At 40.0% G+C, this 9,113-nt stretch overlaps 1 non-coding gene across 1 annotated transcript; it reads left to right on the top strand.

Moving 5' to 3' along the window:
* On the top strand, positions 1–192 carry LOC132898546 (U2 spliceosomal RNA). The gene has a single exon (XR_009656551.1). It is a non-coding gene; the product is annotated as a U2 spliceosomal RNA (small nuclear RNA).
* The last annotated feature ends 8,921 nt before the right edge of the window (positions 193–9,113 follow it).

The raw sequence follows: 9,113 nt of genomic DNA, 5'->3' as shown, positions 1-9,113 counted from the left end.
GTTGTTTCTTGGCCTTTTGTTTGAGATCAAGTGTAGTGTTTGTTTTTATCACTTTAATATCGGATATATTTTTTTTAACTGAAAATGTTATTATTAAATCGATTTTTAGACTAGAGAGCTGGAGTTGGGGTTTGCTCCTTCTGCTCAATCTGGTATTATAGTATCTCTGTAGTTTGAATTATGGGGGTTACTGGGGGGTACTATACCCCCCAATGAAGACCCAGTGACCCCCAAAGAGACAAAAATATAAGTTTTTGGGGGGTCCGATATTTTTTTTGATATTGTGAAAAGGAAATATATAATTCAAACCAACTCCCATTCGGCATTCTTATTGTAGGAACATTTTAATGTAAATTGATTTCAGACACCCTATTGTGGACCGTACCATTTTTAGTCACCGCAGCGCTAGAACGCGCTAGAGCAGGGGTTTTTTAAAGTGTGGGAGAGTCAGCCCCCCCGCAGAGAGCAAATAAACAACAGCGCCCCCCCTACAATTTTTGTTGTTGCTATACTTAATGTTCCATTTTCTTTTACACATTTTAAACATCTGTGCTTTTTGAAAACCTCTTTTTTTTTTTACACATTTTAAACATCTGTGCTTTTTTAAAACATCTTGTTTTACACATTTTAAACATCTCATAGCATCATTAGCTAGCACCTCTTGGCAGACAACACACTGTGGCAGTGGAGCATCTTCAGATCCAGTCCATGAAAAGCCAAACTTTAAATAATCGTGGTTACTTCCTTCTTTTTTTGCTTGGCCCAGACTCTGTCTCCTCACTCACTGTAGCTTTAGGTACTAAAAATCGATCCATTTTGTCTCTGGCAAAGGCTAGCTGAAGTTCGCTAAATGTCCGCAATAGTAACTTATTCTGGTTTATTTTTCCTCACGTTGCGCCCCCCTGAAGAACTCTGGCGCCCCCTAGGGGAGACGCGCCCCACACTTTGAAAAGCCCTGCGCTAGAAGCAATAGCTTCTAGTCCACACCGTATTCAGTTGATTCATCAGATACAGTCCATGGGTTTGCAGCAATTTATACAGTCTGTGGTTTGCAGCAGAAGACGTGCATTGGTAATGTTAGCTGCTAACCAACTTTTAGCCTGTTGAAAATGTGTTATTTTACACCTTTCATTTATTAAAGTGATTTGTTCTTTCAGCTCATGTCACATCTTTATACGTTGAATTACTTACCCACTGAGGCCAGTAGGCTACAGTGGACAGACGTTAACGTTAGTTACCAACGTTAGTTAGCAAGATAAGCTAAGTCTCTATTTAAATCAAGCTTATTACAGTGTGGTATAGAAACGATTCTCATTTCAAAGGAGAAGAACTCCATATGTTTCCATTCTCATTTTATCATGAATAAATTGTGCCCTTCTGAAATTCATTTGGCACATAGGCCCATCCTGTGTGTGTGATTAGGCACAAGAAGTTCTGATGTAGGCCTAGCTAAACCTACGTATGTAAAATTACAATCAGAACCTCTGGGGACTGGGGGCAACATAAAAAGAGCCAGGTAGTAGGCTAGCCTCGGCAAAATAGCCTAGTACATGGATGTTTTCTATTGTTTTTACTTACATTCCTTTTGTATTATTTTTAAGATAGTCATAGTTTCATCTGAGTACCCTGTTTGAGTTTATTCACAGAGACAGTAGGCCAAACATGAGGAAAAGAAAAGGGCCAGACATCAGGCATTTTTTTGGTGCTAAAAGAGTAAGTAGTAAATATTAGCACTAAGATCTACAGACAATTACAGTACAAGTGTAGGTGCAGTTAGGTTTTATCAGGGATGAGAATGAAAAATATTTAAAAAGTCTGAAAAAACCAGGGGGGCGGGGCCCATGGCCCAGGGGGGTGGGGCCCAGGGGTTCCAGGGGCTAATGATTTTTGGCTATTTTTTATTTTTATTTTTTTTACCCCAAAACCATTAATTTTATCAGCAAAAAGTTGCAATGTATTTGGAAATAAATTCCCCTTCTTGGTGGACTACCAGGTGAAAATGATTAATATGGTACAAGAGACTTGTTTTTAATCAATTCACATTTGATGATTTCAAAAAATCAATGCACCTTTTAATATAAACGAGCTCTACAGTATTATATTTCTGCATTTTTGCTATTCATGTCTTTGAATACTCTAATCCTTTACAATGAAGTGCAAACCAGAAAAAAAAGTTCTGTCATATAATTCTCTGAAGCTTTCTTCTGATGTTATCATGGTAGCAGGAGGTCTTGCATATTAAGCAGGCAACATTCAACATCACTCATCACTTCCCTTTCAACTGTTGTGTGTACTAACTAGGTTTTATCTGGACAGGATGTTGTGTAATGTAATGCATATACCATACGGTCAATTTGAAGATCGAGATGGTGATTTTGAGTTAAAGAACAGGCATGTACAATGCATTACAAATTGGAAAAAAAATTTTAAATCAAAAACTATAAGTTCATCTCGGCCTAAAAAAATTTGGGCAGACGCTCCCGTGCGGTACATACCAGCAATTCCCCCCATGAAATGAGCAATAAGTAGGAGAGTTATACACGGTATCATACCTAAAATTTTATCAGAAATATAGATATGATACTATGATTCTCCCCAACATGCTACATTAGACAAGCTAACCTCATTTATAAAAAGATACACACTTATATATGACGTGTATTTGATATATATGATGTATATTCATTGTTACTCTACAGAAATCTTCAATAAGTTTGGTCTTTTCATGACAGCCTGTTGTAGACCTAAATATAATGCACATGAAATGACACTCCTCACCTCAACATGTCCTTTACAATCATTTAAGCCACCATGGGCAATGCTGAAATCACTGCTGCAAACAGTACATCGCGCAAAACTGTCATTATTCTCTACCCTTATTAGACAGGGAGATTCTTTTGTGTAATCTGAGCTGAAGTGGGGTTTGTACTTTCGTTTTTTGGGGCGCGCGCTCTCTCTCTATTATGCCGGTCGGTCCTCGAGAAAAGGGATAAAAGCCCGCCCACACTGAAAGCTGATTGGCTTATTTTGCTAAGTAACCCAATCAGGATGCTCTTTGTCTGGCATGCGCTACATGAACAGGCACACAGGCAGTTTTGCCACAATGGGTGGTTTTAAGTGCATTTTGGCGGGTTTTGAACATATTTTGGGATGGAAAACGTCAGCAATATCTGGCAACACTGCACACAGTCTCCCTCGCGCGCACACATTCTAAGATGCGTGATGCAGACCTTAATGTTGCGCGCGCACGCTCTTGCTCGCTTCTATCAATATGCAGGAGACTCCCGGAAGTTCTGGGAGACTTGGGATGTCTGCGTTATAAGGTGACCACAGATCGTTAATCATACCCCCCCGAAAATTTCTCAACGGATTTACATCGATCTCAAAAACGATCATTTTGGTCTGAAAAAGTCGGAAATCCGCCGATAGGCAGAAAATTCTCATCCCTGTTTTATACACTGTTCATGTGAATAAAGAAAATGGGTTCCCAGCAGACAGGAGAGGCACAGCAGGACGAAAGAGAGCAAGACATTCAGCAGGACTGTTCTGTATGTGTGTATATACTGTATGTGACTCATTTGTAGTGTCGATACCCAGTTTGTTCTGACAAAGAAGGTTATCAGGTTGTACTGCTGTTTTTCTTCTGTGGTAGTACTGTATGGTTTGTCATGCTTCTTAATGACATTAAAAATTATTATTTCGATTACGTTCATTATGTCTTATATTAAATATAGTTAGGTTTTTTTTTCTTTTTTATCAGACATCTAATTTTTGGGTTTGTTTACCTGACATGTTTCGACGTACAACTTCCGTCTTCCTCAGAGTGTCACCGGATGTTATTGGTGACGCATCTTTTATCAGCTGCTGTTTCTGAAGGCGTGGCCTTCCTGTCTGGTTTGACAGGTCGGTCACGCCTTATACTGTCTGTTCGTCCCCTGCAAGATGTCACTCCAGGTATGGGAGAGCATGTATGCTCCCTCATCCCGGTTGATGGTCCTCGGGCTTCGCTTACGGATCTCTATGGCCTCCCTGATCCAGCGCTGATGTTTGTTATCTTCTGTGCGGATGACTCTGGCATTCCCCCAGTCCATAATGTGATTTTCCCTTTTACAGTGATCTGTTATAGCTGACTTATAATTTTCCTGTTGTGCCTTTTCTTTTATTGTTCGGGTTTGTCTTGTAGCTGTCTCCTTTTCGCACTCTTTCTTATGTTCATGTTTTCTTGTGTTGAAACTCCTTCCTGTCTCCCCAATATAAGTTTTATTGCATAATTTACATGGAATCTCATATATGGTGTTGCATCTGTTGTCCGGATGTATTCTGTCTTTGGGATGAACCAGGATCTGACGGAGTGTTGTGTGTGGTTTGACAGGTGTGTTAACATTGTGTTTCCTCATTACTCTTTGAATGCGTTCAGTTATTCCCCTGATGTATGGTAATGTAACTACTCCCCTGTGTTCTTGTTTGTTAGTTTGTTTTTTCTCTTTCTTCTGTGTTTTGTTGTTTTTAACCTGTTCCACCCCTTTGGATATTGCCCATTGTGGATATTGACATGCCTTCAGTGCATGTTGTATATGTTGTTCCTCCTGTTCTTTGTCCTGTGGATCTGTAATTATTGCTGTGCGTTCATGTAATGTTCTAACTACGGATATTTTGTGCATTATGGGGTGTTCGGAAGTCCAGTTTAAATATTGGTCGGTGTGTGTGGGTTTTCTGTGTACTTTTATTTTGATGTCCCCATCTTCTGTGTGTTGTATTTTTAAATCCAAGAATGCTATTGACTGCTCCGTTTCTTCTTCATGTGTGAATTTTATATTGCCGGTATTGTCTATGGTGTTAAGATGGTCGGTGAGTTGTTGAGTGTGTCCCCTCTTTACTTTTTCCAATATGTCGTCCACATACCGTTTCCAGAGTGTTGGTCTGTATTCCGCTGGTATTGTAGTGAGTGCTTTCTGCTCCAGATCCTCCATGAAAAAGCCGCACATGATGGCTGATAGTGGGTCTCCCATGGCAAAACCTTCCTTCTGTCTGTAGATTGTATTCCTGAACTGAAAGTATGTGGATGTGGCGATGAATTGAAGGAGCTGAGTGATGTCTTGTACGGTGAGGTTTGTGCGTTTCTTGAGCGTCCTGTCTGTTTTTAATTTGTCTTGTACTATCTGTATGGTGGCTTCCGTGGGTGTTCTGGTGAAAAGAGATATGACATCATGTGAAATGAAAACTTCATCTTGCTGCATTTTGATGTTTTTTAGTTCTTCTGCCAGATGTTTTGAGTTTTTGCAGTGTTGGTCTGTGAGTCCTAGTAATGGTTTAATTATTTCGGTGAGTGCTTTTGATAAGTTGTATGTGACCGAACCAATGCTATCTACTATGGGGCGTAATGGTGTTCCTGGTTTGTGTATTTTTGGTGTACCGTAAATCCTGGGGATGACATTGGCTGTGGGTACTAAATGATTGTAATCCTGCTTATCTATTTTATTTTCATCGAGTAGTGGTTTTATTAGTGCTTTAAGTTTCTTTTTCTTGTCTTCTGTTGGGTCTTTTTTTAATATTTCAAATGCGTTGTTGCTGAGTAATTCATTAATTTTTCGTTCATATTCATCAGTGTCCATAATAACTGTTGTTCTGCCTTTATCTGCTGGGAGGATTGTGATATCTTTATTTTTAGCTAATGTTCTCATGGCTTTGGCTTCCTGTTTTGTGATGTTACTGGGTGGTGGTTTGGCCGTTTTCAATATACCAGCTATTGCGTTTCTTAGTGCTGCTTTTTGTCCCTGATCCTGTATTTTCTCACATGCTAATTCAGTTGCCAGAATGAATTCGTCGTGTGGTATATGGTTCGGTGTGACAGCGTAGTTGAGTCCTTTTGCTAGTATACTGCGTTCTGCTTGTGAGAGTTTGTACCTTGATATGTTATGAATCCATTTGTCGTTGATGTGTGCGTGCTCCGGTTCTGCCTTCTTTTTCTGTGCGATGAGTTTGTCCAGTTTTCGTATTTGTCGGGTTTTTGTCTCTGTGAATTCCTGTTCGTGTATGTCTGCCAAGTGTCCGTGTATTGCTATTTCCATTTCCTTGTTCTGGGGAAACCGGCGTTTGAAAGTTTCCGTCTCTCTGTGTAGTTCGCTGTTGATATTATTTAATTTATCCGTTGTGCACCGTATCCGTTCTTTTACCAGAGTCATCCGCACTTTCCTGATCATCTTTTCCGCGTTTCTGGTTGGAATCGGGTTCTTGATGTTCAGGATGGCCGGTACGACTTCCTCATCCCGGCAGCGCAGATTGAATCTCAGGTGATTCCTGTAGCGTGCCCGTTTCCGTGTCAATCTCTCTAGGCGGCGAAACTCCTTGATGCTTTCGTCTCCGTAACTAATTCTTAATCTTTCGATTACGTTCATTATGTCTTATATTAAATATAGTTAGTTTTTTTTTTCTTTTTTATCAGACATCTAATTTTTGGGTTTGTTTACCTGACATGTTTCGACGTACAACTTCCGTCTTCCTCAGAGTGTCACCGGATGTTAATTGGTGACGCATCTTTTATCAGCTGCTGTTTCTGAAGGCGTGGCCTTCCTGTCTGGTTTGACAGGTCGGTCACGCCTTATACTGTCTGTTCGTCCCCTGCAAGATGTCACTCCAGGTATGGGAGAGCATGTATGCTCCCTCATCCCGGTTGAAAAAAAAAAAAACTAATTAAAAATTATTGCTCAGAGTTATTGCGTTGGTGGCACGGTGGTGTAGTGGTTAGCGCTGTCGCCTCACAGCAAGAAGGTCCTGGGTTCGAGCCCTGGGGTTGGCGATGGCCTTTCTGTGTGGAGTTTGCATGTTCTCCCTGTGTCCGCGTGGGTTTCCTCCGGGTGCTCTGGTTTCCCCCACAGTCCAAAGACATGCAGGTTAGGTTAACTGGTGACTCTAAATTGACCATGAGTGTGAATGGTTGTCTCTGTGTCAGCCCTGTGATGACCTGGTGACTTGTCCAGGGTGTACCCTGCCTTTTGCCCGTAGTCAGCTGGGATAGGCTCCAGCTTGCCTGCAACCCTGTAGAAGGATAAAGCGGCTAGAGATAATGAGATGAGTTATTGTGTTGAGTTACTGACACTGACTTTCATAGATGAGACGGGACAGGACTGGGGGGGCGATTGATATGATAGTGGACCATGATGGTACCCCCCAATTATGGTGGGGTAATTCGCACTCTGAGTATCTCCAGGAATATTGCCTTGTTCTAAATACAAAGAAACAGCTTTCTTATTTGATATATTCTTTAAATAAAGATAATAAATGAGTTTTCTAAAATAATGAGTGGGAATAGAGCTTTTTCTATTCTATCTGTTCATATGGCATTGTAGTAAATCTAGAAATTGTCTTGTTAAAAAAATAAGTAAAGAAAAAAATTATTTCTGTCTTTGCTGGGTCGACCTTTTCCCCATTGCCTGGTTTTCTCCATGTTCAACAAGCTACTGGACCATTAGTCTGCAGTAATTCTTTCCCCTACTTTCTCATTAGACAGATCACACAACACCCCAACCCCTTCTTTCTTTCTTTCTTTCTTTCTTTCTTTCTATCAAAAACGCTCATTGGTCAGACATTTCTCTGCCTGTGTGCAATGGCTAATAAAGCAAGGTGGAAGAGATTGGCCCAGGCCACCTTACTCTCTACCAGCTTTCTGCATCGCCAATACAGTGTCACTAACCTGGTTAAGTATAACCTAGATTTTGAGTGGTTTAAGGCGTTGTGTTTAGGTTGCAGTCTTTTCTGGAGGTGTGGGTTTGAATTCCACTTCTGATATTTGCTATCGCGGGTTATTAACGGGCCATTGGTTTTATGCTCATGGTTTGTGTTTGTTGAATGCTTGTTGGGAGTTTTGCCTGCATGTGAGTGAAAATGGAAGCTTCAGCTAGCATGCCTTTGCAAAAATAAGCTTGAGAAACTTTTGGAATAGAATGCTTTGAGAGTATTTGGAGTCCTACTGCAATTAATAAAATTCGATCAGAATTAATTTCTTAGCCTGTAAAAAATTGCCCTGCTTGAAATATTCAGATTTTTAAATTATTTTCAGATAAGTTTTTTTTTTCAGTTTCTTGTGAATATCTGCCACATATTACAATATCATTAGGTATTTTATGTTTCTAGATGTAAAAATATAAAGTTTTAGTTCATGGAACGACATGCGACCTTTGACCTGGATTTTCATATGGTTATAATGTAAATTGCCTGTTGACATTGATTGATAAAGTACAAAACTAGAAATTAATACAAACAACAATGAATGATTAACCATGTAGCCAGCAGTCAGGATTTCTAGAATTTTTTTTTTTTTCCAGCAGGTTGATGATTTCAGGTAAAACCTTCAATCGTGTTCATGTGCTGCTGGAATGTCATTATATCATTCAAAGGTTTGACAGTGAAAACAATCCTTTAGCTATGTCATGGTGTAATGGCTAACACCCTGGATTTTGACTCCAGTGATCTGAGTTCAAATCTCAGTGGAACCTCTGAAGCCTTTGTTTGTGGCTTCTGAACTCGCATGCACAGACTATCTCAACTGCATGCTCCTTTTGGTCAAGCAAGCTGTCACATCCCAAACCCTTTGTTTCCGTTAAAGTGCCAGTCTTCTGAAAATTACATTACCCCTGGGAATTATACCCGATAAAACTAGACATGTTTAATAGTTTACTGTCTAAATTGTATTTTAATACGAGACCAGGAACATGTTCTGTTTATTTGGTAAAGTTTGGCTCTTTGAGTCCACCATTACACGAATGCGTTCCTGGTAAATTACTGTTTGTTCAAAGAAGTGACATCATATGCGAAATGCTTAAAAGTTCGTTGGCATTTCTGGCTTCATCTGTTTTGCAAATTGGAGCACATTTCTAATGATTTTTTTTTTATTTATTCTGCAACAAAACTAAAACCAAAGCATGCCTCCTAAGGGGTGTGTCCTTCAAGGCTGTTCAAGTGTAGCCATTAAAAAAAGCAGAATTTTGATCCATTGTAGCCCAAAAGTTGGCAGGACACTTGCGGAAAAAATGGGTTTGATTTGTACTGACAAAGAGAGGTAACTTCAAGCCGACAGGATGGTTTGGTGTCTGCTCCATACATTTTGAAAAAGATAC

The sequence above is a fragment of the Neoarius graeffei genome, chromosome 1, assembly GCF_027579695.1.
Source record: "Neoarius graeffei isolate fNeoGra1 chromosome 1, fNeoGra1.pri, whole genome shotgun sequence".
NCBI lineage: Eukaryota > Metazoa > Chordata > Actinopteri > Siluriformes > Ariidae > Neoarius > Neoarius graeffei.
This window is presented reverse-complemented; position numbering and strand designations above follow the sequence as displayed.